This window comes from Chinchilla lanigera, unplaced genomic scaffold, assembly GCF_000276665.1.
Source record: "Chinchilla lanigera isolate Chin_1 unplaced genomic scaffold, ChiLan1.0 scaffold00122, whole genome shotgun sequence".
Classification (NCBI taxonomy): Eukaryota; Metazoa; Chordata; class Mammalia; order Rodentia; family Chinchillidae; genus Chinchilla; species Chinchilla lanigera.
The window spans coordinates 1407021-1419320 of NW_004955523.1; the positions used below are offsets into that span (position 1 = coordinate 1407021).

Sequence of the window (12300 nt, forward strand, 5' to 3'; positions counted from 1 at the left end):
GCTGTGCCGCTGAGCTAAATCCCCAGCCCCAAGCAGGGCATTTTCTATCACAGGCTGTGTATTCGGAATTTGCGCCAAAATTGGTTATTTTATACTGTGAAAGTCAATCCAGAATTTTATTTCAACATAGACGTACAGATTCATTTATAAACATAAACTTTGCCTTTTTAATATATGCATACTGCCTTAAAGTGTTTTATAGTTTATTTTATTGTATTATGCATATATTTATAGACCATGTTTGATTTTGTAGATAAAACTGTTGAGACGTAAATATCGCCAAGAGAAATGCCAAGAGTTTGTACTCTGGTAGAGATGGTTCTAGAGTCTGTGTTGTGAATCTCCACATGCTCTTCCAAAGAACTGGATGTTGTCGGGCGTGGTGGCGCACGCCTGTAATCCCAGCACTTGGGAGGCTGAGGCAGGAGGATTGTTGTGAGTTTGAGACCATCCTGGGCTACAAAGTGAGCTCAAGGCCAGCCTGAACTGCATAGGGAGACCCTGTCTCAAAAAGACCAAAAAAAAAAAAAAAAAAAAACAACCAAGAACTGGATGTTACTCATCAGCTGTCCGTTGGTGAGAAACAGCTGATGGTACAGATAGTGGAGCAGGGAGTTGCTGCTCAGCAGTTTAACCGGTAGCATCTCATTCCACAGTTGCTGGTAGGTAGATTTACTGTGATGTTTCAGGGATTATTTTGCCGCATAAATTTGCTTTGTTCTATTGTTTAGAATGTTAATGTTTTCAAAACTTGGAACAAGCCCCTTAGTGTTCTGCTGACTTGTGTTTGTAATTCTTTTTCTGCCCAGTTCTAGTTCCTGGTCAACATAGAAATGTTGAGTACCTCGGCTGAGTTCTCACACAGATGGGATCATTATGGTCCTGGTGAGTACAACATGTGTCCAGACAGACGGTAACGTCGCTGATGTCTTACCTCTGCACGTGCACTGCACATGTGGGTAGTGGTTTTTTGTTTTGTTCCATTTCTGAAAGAGACTGTCTGTCTTTTGCTAAGTTATATTCATTTTTCTCTTTTCAGTGATTATACCACCTTCCAGTATGATGGTGTTCAAGATATATGTAGTGTCTAGTGCTATATTTAGAATTTAGTATTCCTAATTTTTCTTCTGGTAGTTCCAAAACTGGTGTACTCTGTTAAGTCACCTGTGACTCTCTTGCAGCTTACTTGAAGAAACCAAGTTTCTTCACATAAATCATCCTAGGAATCACTTGATAGCTGATGATACTCTCTAGGTAGAAAAGAGCGGCAGGGCGGGGATACAGCTCAGTGGCACAGCGCCGGCCCGGCAGGTGCAAGGTCCTGAGTTTGATTCCCGGTGCCCCCGAAAGAGTAGGTAAACGGCTTTTGATTTGCTTTCACACTGCCGTCGGAGCCCTGAGTCTGAGTCTGAACTCTCTGTGGCCGGGGAATTGTGCGACTGCACAGCTTAAAGGAGGACAGGGTTGTCTGGGCTCACAGTTTCCGATGTCTTAGCTGTGACCGGCTGACCCTAAGGCAAGAGCACTGTGGCAGAGGAAGCTCACTGACCCGTGAGACCGGAAAGAAAAGAGAGGGAGAAAGATCGGGGAAGGAGAGGGCTGCCCCGCAGCCTGCCCAGCACACCAGGAAGTGTGTTTTTAATCTCCTGGTGTCTCTTCAGCGAATCAGGTTGACAAGGTAACGGCCACAGGTGTGCTGCCTCTTGTCAGCTTGATGCCCAGACGCAGCTCCTTAAACCACACCTGCTCTCCGAGTAAAGACAGCGATCCTGCCCAGTGTGATGCGACCGCCCCACGCACAGGCCGGAGCACACCGACTCCTCTGCCACAGCCCCACCGTTCCCAGTGTTGCTCAGAAGTTCAAATCCCGAGTAAAACGGCGAGCGCACAGGAGCTGTCACAAACAGTCAACGACTGGGACCTCATCTTATTAAAAGCTTCTGCACCGCAAAACAAACCACCAGTGGAAAAAAGAGACAACCCACAGTGTGAGAAAAAATTTTTGCCAGCTGTTCCTCAGACAAAGGGCTACTAAGTAGAATATATAAAGAATTTTTTAAAAATCAGACTCCCTAAATTTAAAGATCCAATCTAAAAATGGCTATCTGAAATGAATAGACACTTCTCACATGAACAAGTAGAAACAGCAAATAAATACGTGAAAAAAACGTTCAACATCACTGGTCATTCGAGATATGCAAATTGAAACAATGCTGAGATTCCGTCTCACTCCAGAAAGAATGGCTGTTGTCAAGAAATGAACCAATAACAAATGCTGGGAAAAAGGAACTCTTCTCCACTGCTGGTGGGAGGTAGACTGTGCAACCACTGAGGATATCAGTGTGGAGAGTCCTCAGCTAGACCTAGAGTTCCTGTTTGACCCAGCTATTTCCCTTCTTGGTATCTTCCTGAAAGAATTAAAAGTATCATACCACAGCAGTAATGCACACCATGTTTACCGTGGCACAGTTTCTAATGGCTAAATCTTGGAAACAGCCCAAATGCCCATCGACCAATGAATGGATAAAGAAAATGTGTTTTTTTTATTCACACAATGGAGCACTGCTGTGCCATAAAGAAGGATAAACTTGAGACATTTCTAGCTACATGGATGCGCCTTGAGACCACACTCTAAAGTAAACTGACACATACGTTCAAATATTGCATGGTTTCTCTGGTGTGAGAAACCAAAAATGTAAATAAGGACCAAAACATATAATAGATACTAGGAAATGGGAAGAAAATGTTCAAATGAGAAGGAGAACAAGGGATAGGGTAGGGGGAAAAGAAAGAAGGGACACACAAAAAAAGAAGAAAAATGGAAACAAAGCTGTTATAAGTAAAGAGGGGGAGAGGGGTTGAAGGGAAGGGAGGAGAATGGAGAAAAAAAGCAAGATAGATCATGTACATCTGTAATTCCAGCACTTGGGAGGCTGAAGCAGGAGGATTACTGTGAGTTTGAGGCGAAGTGGGGCTACATAAGTGAGTTCAAGGCCAGCCTGTGCTACATAGTAAGACCCTGCCTCAAAAAAAGGCCCCCCCTGGGGATATAGATCAGCAGCATAAGTGCCTGCCTGGCAAGTGCAAGGTCCTGAGTTCAATTCCCGGTAGCAAAAATAAAAGGCCCCCTCATTAAAGATATATCATGTACAGGTACAAACTGTCTATGAATAATGTTATCATTATGTATATCTAAGATGTACCAATAAAAAAATTCAAATCCACAGTCTCCTCTGAGACTCCAGGCAAAATCTTACCTGTAAAATTCATAAAATCAAGTTACACTTCCAAAATGTAGGAGGCTAAGCATTCCTATTCCAAAAGGGACAAATAGGAGAATAGAAAGGAATTGGAACAAAGCAAGATCAGAATCCAGCAGGACAAACACTGAGTCTTGTAGCTCTGTGTCCAGGACCCAGGACATGTGGTAGGATGTGACCTGTAGCGGCTGCAGCAGCCCTGCTCCGTAACCTTGCCCACATGGCTGGCTCTCTTTGCTACCTGCAGCTTTTCTTGGCAGATGTTTCACATTCCTGGCATCTCCATCTTCGGGGGTCTCCATTGCAGCCGCTGCCTCACCTCCACAGCTGCACAAATTTCCCTGATGTATAGGCTCCCAGCAGGAACTCCAGCCCTGCTACCCTTGCCTGGCCTCCTAGGCCTGCCTTTGCAATCTGGGTGGCCATTTTAAACATTTTAAGTGTATACTTCTGTAACATTAATTACATCCACAGTGGTATAAAACCATCACTATTAAATATTTTCAAAATTTTTCATCGGCCCAAACAGAAACTCTAAATGTCAAGCAAAAACTCCCCATTGTGCCCTTCTCCAACCCTGGTGTGCATCTGTTTCTATCCATTCATCTATTCTAGATATTTCATATAAGTGGAATCATACAATACATGATATTTTATGTCACTTAGTGCTGCATTCAGGGTTTACAAGGAAAAGATTTAATACAGGACACATAATTTATAGGATTATTTTGTAATATTCACCCAAAGAGTCAGATGCAAAAGAGTGCAGGAGATCTGTCCAAAGAATCCAGCTGAAGATGTGGATCCCACAGCAATGTCCTGCATGAGTCTAACTGGAGGCCTAGAGCCCACAACAATGTTCCAGCAAGTCTGTGCCAAAGATCTGCACTGGGAAAGCCCAGAGGTCAGTGGTGGGACCTGGAAAGTCTGCATCAGTGGGCTGAAGGATCTGTGCCAGCAGGCTGAGGGATCTGCACTGGAGCCCGGAAGCAACGCTCAAGGTAAGAACCAGAGCTCCCCCGAAAAGAACTGCAGCCATCCTCAGCGACAGCGAGGACCTGAGCTCCTCTGACATGAGAACAGCTAAGTTCATATCAAGAAAACCAGCATGACAAGCTGCGTCAGGCGAATCAAGAGCTCACCATCTTCCCCTCCAGTTCTGCTTTTATGCCATGGCAGCAATCCTGAAGTGGGCCTTCCACACCCAGAACCACGCAGATTGAGTTCACCTGTGTGACACAAGTTGCCCATTACTTAGTCCGCCACACTTAGCATAATGTATTCAAGATTCAACCATATGACTTGTATCAGAACTAAATAATATTCTGTTGTCCCTGGCATTGTGGTACATGCCTGTAATCCCTGCACTTGGGAGGCTGAGGCAGAAGGATGCCCATGAATTCAAGGCAAGCCTGGCTATGTAGGACTACATAGCTAGACCCTCCAAAAGAAATTATGTTGTATGAGTATACCATATTTTGTTCACCCTTACAGATGTTGATGGACACTTGGGTCATTTCCACCTCTGGCTATTCTAAATAATACTGCCGTGAATACTGGCTTAGAGCTGTTTGAGTCTCTATCTTCAATTCTTGTGGGTAGCTAGAGGCTTGTCCCCTTTAACCTCATGTTCATGCATGAGGGTGGCCACTCATTGGTCACACTGTGCAACTACTGGTATTTGAGTTCTTTTTTTTTTTGCGGTACAGGGGATGGAACTCACAACCTTGCACTTGCAGGCAGGCGCTTATGCCACTGAGCTATATCCCCAGCCCGGTATTTGAGTTCTTAACGGCCCACGAAAGACCTCATAAAATGCATACACTTGATTTTATGCACTTACATGTGAGCTCTTTACTCACCGCTCACACGCTCACACACGTACAGGTTTATGTACACACCATCTTTTACAGGCAGTGGGGCTTCTCCTGCTGGCACTGACTGTATAAATGAGCTGGTTTAGAGGTTAAGAGTGGCTGACACTGCAGTGTAAGAAGAAAGGTGGGAGAGGACGAAGAGCCAGTATTAGAATGTACCAGGATGTCGGAAGATGAGCTTGGCAACCTGATCTCCAAGGTATTTGATATAAGGGTAGGAGACCGCTGCAGTGATGTACCGTGCAGTGATGTACCTTCCAGCGACCCCGCTGATCTGTGAGTGCAGTCTGGACAGTGCGCTGAGATTTGCGCCATGCCCTTGATGCATGGAGTTTCTGCATCTCACCAGTTTGAGACAGCTCGTCTTACTGGGAAGTTCCTCCTACTCAGTCTGCTTCTGTGCTCACAGATCTTCCTTCTCTCTTTTTTTTCTTTATCCCTTCTTTCCTTTCGCCTCCCCCTTTGCTCCCATTTCTTCCCATTTCCCAGTATCTATCATACATTTTGGTCCTTATATACACTTTCAGTTTTCTCACACTAGAGAAACAGTGGGGTATTTACACATGTGTGTCTGATTTATTTCACTTAAGAGTATGGTAATAAGCTGAGTGTGGTGGCTCACGCTTGTAATCCCAGCACTGGGGAGGCTGAGGCAGGAGGATCTTCGTGAGTTTGAGACCAGCCTGGGCTACAACGCCAGCCTGAACTGCATAGCAAGACCCTGTCTCAAAAAAGACCCAAAAAAAAAAAAAAAAGTATGGTAAAAAGGTGCATCCATTTAGCTAGACATGTCTCAAGCTTATCCTTCTTTATGGCAGAATAGTATTCCATTGTATGAAAAAAAAAGCCCACATCTTCTTTTTTTGGGGGGGGGTTTTCTCCGGTACCGGGAACCGAACTCATGACCTTGCACTTGCCAGGCAGGCGCTTTTGCCACTGAGCTAAATCCCCAGCCCCCCACATCTTCTTTATTCATTTACATTTGGGCTGTTCGCAAGATTTAGCTATTACAAACTCTGCGCCACTATAAACATGGGTATTGTGCTTACAGACCTTATTACAACACATTGGCAGTGACCTTATGAATGCCGAGTTTTAAACCTTTTTATTCGCTTTATTGACTTTTCAGAAATATAAAATCTCTCAGTGGTTTTCAAGTCCCTGTCAACTGTTTTATTCTTACCAACCAAAAAACTTACTCAGTATGCAAGTATGAATGCTATCATTTTATGATTAGAAATTTTTTTCCACATGTAGCGTAAAGTTCCTATCTATACATTAACAGAATATTTTTACTCTGTATCTTCACTTCTATGTCTTTCTTGATTAGCATTTACTGTGTTAAATTTATTCATTTTTTAAGACAATTTTTAACTGATAAATACAGTGACTTGTTTATTTTCAAAAGAAATACAATGACTTATTTACTTTCTTCCTATTCTAAGTATATTTGACTGATGTGAAATATTTTACTTAAATGTGATTTCACTTAAGAAATAAGCAGGACATGGAGTGAATTATAGTTTTGCTGATTTAATCCTTTTCTTGAGGGACCAGGGACATAGGTTAGTAGTGGAATGCTTTTTCCTAGCAAGCACAAAGCCCTGGGTTCTGTCCCCAGGACCAATTACTTTTCCTTAAGTAAAATACTGATCTATAACAGAAGCTAGAAAGATTCAAGTGGTTGGGTATGATATTTTCAGAGAAATTATTATTTAAAATTTTTACTAATTTTCTTTTCTCTTTTCCTTTTTTCTTTATATTTTGTTTAGTACTGGAAATTGAACCTAGGGCTTACATAGACTTGCATTTTAAAAGTTAATATCAGCTGGGAGTACTGCTTAGTGGTAAAGTGCTTGCCCAGCATGTGTGATGCCCTAAGTTTGATCCTTAGCACCACAAATAATTCAGTATCATTTTTTCCTGGTGTGGTAGCTTGCACCTGTATTCCCAGGTACTCACAAGCCCAAGGAAGGAGTATTACTTGAGCCCAGAAGTTAGAGGCCTGCCGTGGCAACATAGGAAGACCCCATCTCAGGAAAACTAGAAACAGAAAAAGAAAGGAAAGAGATTCTTAAAATGCCAGTATCACTGGAACAACATGTATTTTTTCAAAAAAGTGGTGGTCTATAAGTTGTTAATAGGAGCATACATGTGTACACACACACACACACACACACACACACACACACACACAGTCTGTATTTCAGTCAGCAGTGTACAGTGCGCTACTGCTGTATGGATGCCGCACAGCCTACGTCTGAAACGCTTTCCGTCCGAGTCTGCACTCTGATGTTTCAGTGACGAACTTGCGGAACAACAGTGCCTTTCTCAGAATAGATCGCCTTCATTCAGCAACGTATGACTGCTGAAAAAAACTGAACGCACTGTTTTATTTGGTTTAGTTTTCTTGAGACAGAGTCTTACCGTGTTGCCCGTGGTGGCCTCAAACTGCCAGGTTCAACCCGTCCTCCCGCCTCAGCCTCCTGAGTAGCTGGGGCCGCAGGTGATGCCCCTGTGCCTGCAGCGTACAGCGGCCTCCGGGACCGTGGGCCCCCCACCTGAGGCCGCGCGCTTGTGTCACCCCCTTGTACTTTTGGTCAGGGTTGGTTTGTGACCATTAGAAAGTAAGGAAGTGGCAGGTACACTCTGAGGGCTAAGACATAGGACGTTGGTTCTTCCGCCTTGCTCTGCTGGGATCGCCGCTCTGGAAGAAGGCACCCGCCATGCTGTAGAGAGACACGTGACCAAGCTCCAGAGGGCGACAGCTGCACCCACTTCCTGAGACCTGTTCCTTGAGATGGCGGGGCTCTCTTCAGGAAGGGTTGGGCACTCTGTATCCCAGTGCCTCTTCCTCTTAGGACTGCAAGCACGGCTGCCCCAGGGCATTCCCGTACATGCCTCTTCCTCCATTTTTATCGTTAACTTAAAAAGCCGTAGCTATAGGTGCAGCTGTCGTCTCTGCCAAACTGCATTTTCAGTGAAGACCTGTTTTATTTGCTTTTTACTCTCTGGCACCTGGCACCTCGTAGGCATTAGTAAACATTTGCAGAAGTAGGTAACGGAGTAGTCCCAACGGGGCTCCCTATCCAGTCCATCCTGTATGTAATTGCAAGATTCACATTTGTGACCTTCTCTTTTCAAAGCTTTCAGTGAACATCTACTGCCTACAGAATAAAGTCTAAATTCCTAGCTGAGTTTTTGAGTCACTCAACTAGCTGACCTTTTTTATTCAGTTTTTTCCAACTATCTGACATTAATGTCAACTTTATTCCTGCTTTATTTCCTATTATAGTTAGTCCCACTGACCCATTCACTTCTCCCTTTTCCAAATTCATATCTTGGTTCAGATTGTGTCTTACTCCTGAAAAGCCTTCCTTTCCTATCCTAATTCGTTTCCCTCCTTAGGACCCTCAGATGCCACCTTTTTCATAAAGCTGTCTTGAGTAGCTCAGGTGGTGGTCATCTTTCCCAGCTTTGGAGTCTCCCAGATGCTAATTGCTTGCTGCCTGCCCTGGTTTCACATTACGGAGGTAATTTATGGATATGTACTTACTCTGGTCTCCTAAAGGGCAGGTCTAACATAATTCATCCTTGCGCTCTCTGGTTGTAAGTAGAAGCAGTCAGCTGGTGACCTCTAGAATGGCTAAATGAATGAATACCTGAATGAACAGGCTCCCTGAAATCACACCCTGTCCCTGGTTGGTTTGGCAAGGAGTGGCAAGTTCGGTCACAGTGAGACACTGGGAAGGAGGCGCTCTTCGCTCCAGCGCCCCTGTCTGCATGTTCTGACAGTGCAGTTATACCAAGCCCGTTTGGATACTCACTGGAGTCGAGCAGGCTGCAGGCCCCATAGTCACCACTGGGGGTACGAAAGCTATCATGCATCAGCACTTAGATCCCTGCACACAGGAAGCTGTGCCAGGGCTCTGGCCCTGGTATTGTCAGGCAGGCGCCAAGTCATATCACCAGATTGGGCTCACTGTGCTGAACTCTGTCCCTGACCTACCACATCCACCTCAGAACTGCTTGACATGGGTAGTTTGTACTTTGGCTAAATCCATTCCAGTAGTTCAGCTTACTGTTTAAAAATTTAATTCTAAGCCCAGCACTCAGGAGGCTGAGGCAGGAGGATCGTTACGAGTTCAAGGCCAGCCTGGGCTACAAGGTGCACTCAAAGCCAGCCTGAACTGCATAGCGAGACCCTGCCTCAAAAAGACAAAAAAAAAAAAAAAATTAATTCTAGTTAGATTTTAAGTTGGCTTATGTTTAATTTTTAGCATTGTTGGAGCCAACTTTGCTGTGGAGCTAAGATGAATCGGCAGTAGAAGCTTTTACTATCCTCAGACCTTTTGGTGGATGTTTCTAGTCACTCATTTCCGTGTTTCCCACTGTCGGGAGATATATGCAGTTTCATCTCAGTCAGTCAGAACTGGTATTTCACCGGAGGAGGGACAGAAGGTCTTACACAGGGAACACTCATCACCAGGGAGCCAGACGATAACACCTCTGCTCCTTAAGAAACCCGAGTCAGTGCCTTCAGAACCAGCTTTCCTCACACCTGCTCTCCTTATGCTGGTGCCTGTGTTTTCCAGCCACACTTGCAGTTGTCAGAATCCTCCCTCCCCCAGAGTACTGCTGCCCCTGATTCAGGATGCTTCTTAGGCCTAGCATCTCTCAAGAGTCCTCCCATTCCCTTCCTCCCTCCTTTCCTCTTCCAAGTTACTTGTCCCTTAGACGCTGTCCCTAGCACTGTGGACATTTCTGTCAGAGAACTCATCCAGCTGCACTATAGTCATTGGTTTACTTGTCTGTTTTGGTTTTTTTTTCCCCTGGGAAGCTGATGTCTCTCCAAGCTAAGCCTATTTGATTCCCTGTTATAGATCTAGATCAGCACAATGCCTGGTGTGTATTAGGTGCTTAGTAATTGACAGTTCAGTGCCTAGCTTTCTAACTTTTTTTTTTTTTTGGTACCGGGAGTTGAACTTAGGACCTTGTGTTTGCCAGGCAGATGCTGTGCCACTGAGCTGCATCCCCGGCCCCAGTGCCCAGCTTGCTAAATTCCATTTCGTCCAGATGTGGTAGCACACGCCTGTAATCCCAGCACTCTGGAGGCTGAGGCAGGAAGATCACTGTGAGTTCAAGGCCAGCCTGGACTACACAGTGAGACCCTGTCTCAGAAAAAAAAAAAAAAAATTCCATGTCACGAATGGAAACTACTGAGAAGTACGTTTAACTTTTCTATTTGGCTAACATAAAAACAACACAAAAATTGGTTCTTGAGCAACTTCAGGCCTGTGAGCAACAATTCTATTAGTTGGCACTTAACTGTCATAAAGTGGATGAACCAGATAGTCGTATTGCTGGGGGAAGGTGGAGAAGGGTGGAGCGAAGGGTAAAGAGGGGAGTAAGGTAGCAAATCTCCACACAGTTACAGACTAGCACAAAGGTGACTGTGCTTGGTGACGTTAGCTTGAGTCAGTGGAGCTCAAACGGGAGCAAAGAGCAGAGGCAGCCACCAGTGAGAGAGAGTTTGCGCACCCAGGCAGACGTGAGCAGGTGAGCACCTGAATGGGACCCGGTCCTCTGCCACTGTGGCCTGTCAGGCTCTGGGGAACAGGGAAGGAGGACGCCGAGGTTTGACTCTGGGACGGCTGGGTGGGAGGGACTGAGTTTGCCACAGGTGTAAAGAAATACTCAGGGACCAGAGGCGGAGGTAGGTCCAGTGAGTGGCACCAGTGTCTCAGAGAGAGAACTGAAAACAGAAAGAAAAGAACAACGAGCAAGTGACATTGAGAAAACCGATTGTTTAAATATGCTGATGCGTTTTCTCCAGTCTATAGAAAGAAACAATGACTGTCTGCATTATTTTGAGTAGAGTATGAAGTTTGACATATTTGAACAAGTGACACCTTTATGTAACTGACACAGAGAAAATCCTCCCTTAGCAGTTTAGAATCCTAATCTTCCAGTGGTTGGGTAATTAATCATTTGGGAAAAAATGAGCTATTATAAGTGGGTGAGATCGAGTGCCTGAGTTATATAGGACCCTTGTTTATCCCTAGTATGTTTTAGCACTATTGTAGCACTACAAGTACAACAGAAACAAAATCCCTGCAGACATGTGAGGTGTGATCTAAAAAAATACCTTGACTATTTGGGTTCTTTAAAATTTTTTTATTTTTATTTATTTTTTGTCTTTTTGAGACAAGGTCTTGCTATGCAGTTTAGGCTGACCTTGAGCTCACTTTGTAGCCCAGGCTACAGTGATCTTACAGCAATCCTCCTGCTTCAGCAAGTGTACTCCCAAGTGCTGGGATTACAGGCGTGCACCACCATGCCCAGCTAAAAAAATTATTATAGTGAGAAGCTCATTGCCATTATCCCCCTCAAAATCTTCCTTTTCACTTTGAACACACTTATCCTATCATCATGCCTTTTCTGAAGCAGTTCTGCAAGTCTTTTGTGTCTAGCTGTGCTGTTGGGGCTGCCTTGATGTCCTGAATTAATTCAAAAGCATTTACCTTTCATGGTCATTTTGCCCTTGGGGAGGAGCCAGCAGTCACACGGTGCCAGATCCTGCATATAAGGATGAGGACACACCGTGGTGCTTTCATGAGCCTGCTTCTCCGCGGAGTGGCACTGCCAGCAGCTTTCCTCATATTGTTACCATACTTCATAAAGACACAAAAGGAGACTTCAGAAGAACAATGGGATAAGTGTTTTTGAAGCAAGAGGAAGTATTTTTGGGGGGATTAATGAAAATGTGTCTTTTACTGTAATAATTTTCTTTAAATTTAAAACATTCATTATCTTTTGATCACCCCTTGTGTAGTTTACATGGGAGGTGAAGTGGGAGAAAACAGGAAGTATGAAAACAAAAGTGGTAAACTGTATGGTGTACTGGAAAGTGAAGAGTGCTGTGGAGGGGATCTCAGGGTGAAAGGAGTGGGGGGGGAATGCTATGGACAAGAAAAGGAAGGTATAGAATGTGCATGTGGCAGGGTGAGTTGGAAGGTTGCCCTTAAAAAGGGAGGACTGGGAAGGTTTCACTAAGTTGACATTTGAGTAAATATTTTTAGAATAAATGAGCAAGCTGTGCAGACTAGGGTCATGTAAAGTAGGGCGCCACTCTATACACTACAAAGTGTAAGTTTTTTAAT

At 44.4% G+C, this 12300-nt stretch overlaps 1 protein-coding gene across 7 annotated transcripts in view; it reads left to right on the forward strand.

Moving 5' to 3' along the window:
• Positions 1-791: 791 nt before the first annotated feature.
• Positions 792-12300, forward strand: part of Entpd5 (ectonucleoside triphosphate diphosphohydrolase 5) — a 34018-nt gene continuing 22509 nt past the window's right edge. For 2 of the 7 annotated variants that reach the window (XM_013507132.1, XM_013507134.1), the window contains exon 1: positions 809-885. The gene's annotated coding sequence lies outside the window, so the exon portion shown is untranslated. Of the gene's footprint in view, positions 886-931; positions 956-10654; positions 10697-12300 lie in introns of those variants that run through there. The other 5 variants (XM_013507129.1, XM_013507133.1, XM_013507131.1 and 2 more) reach the window with 5 other exon arrangements.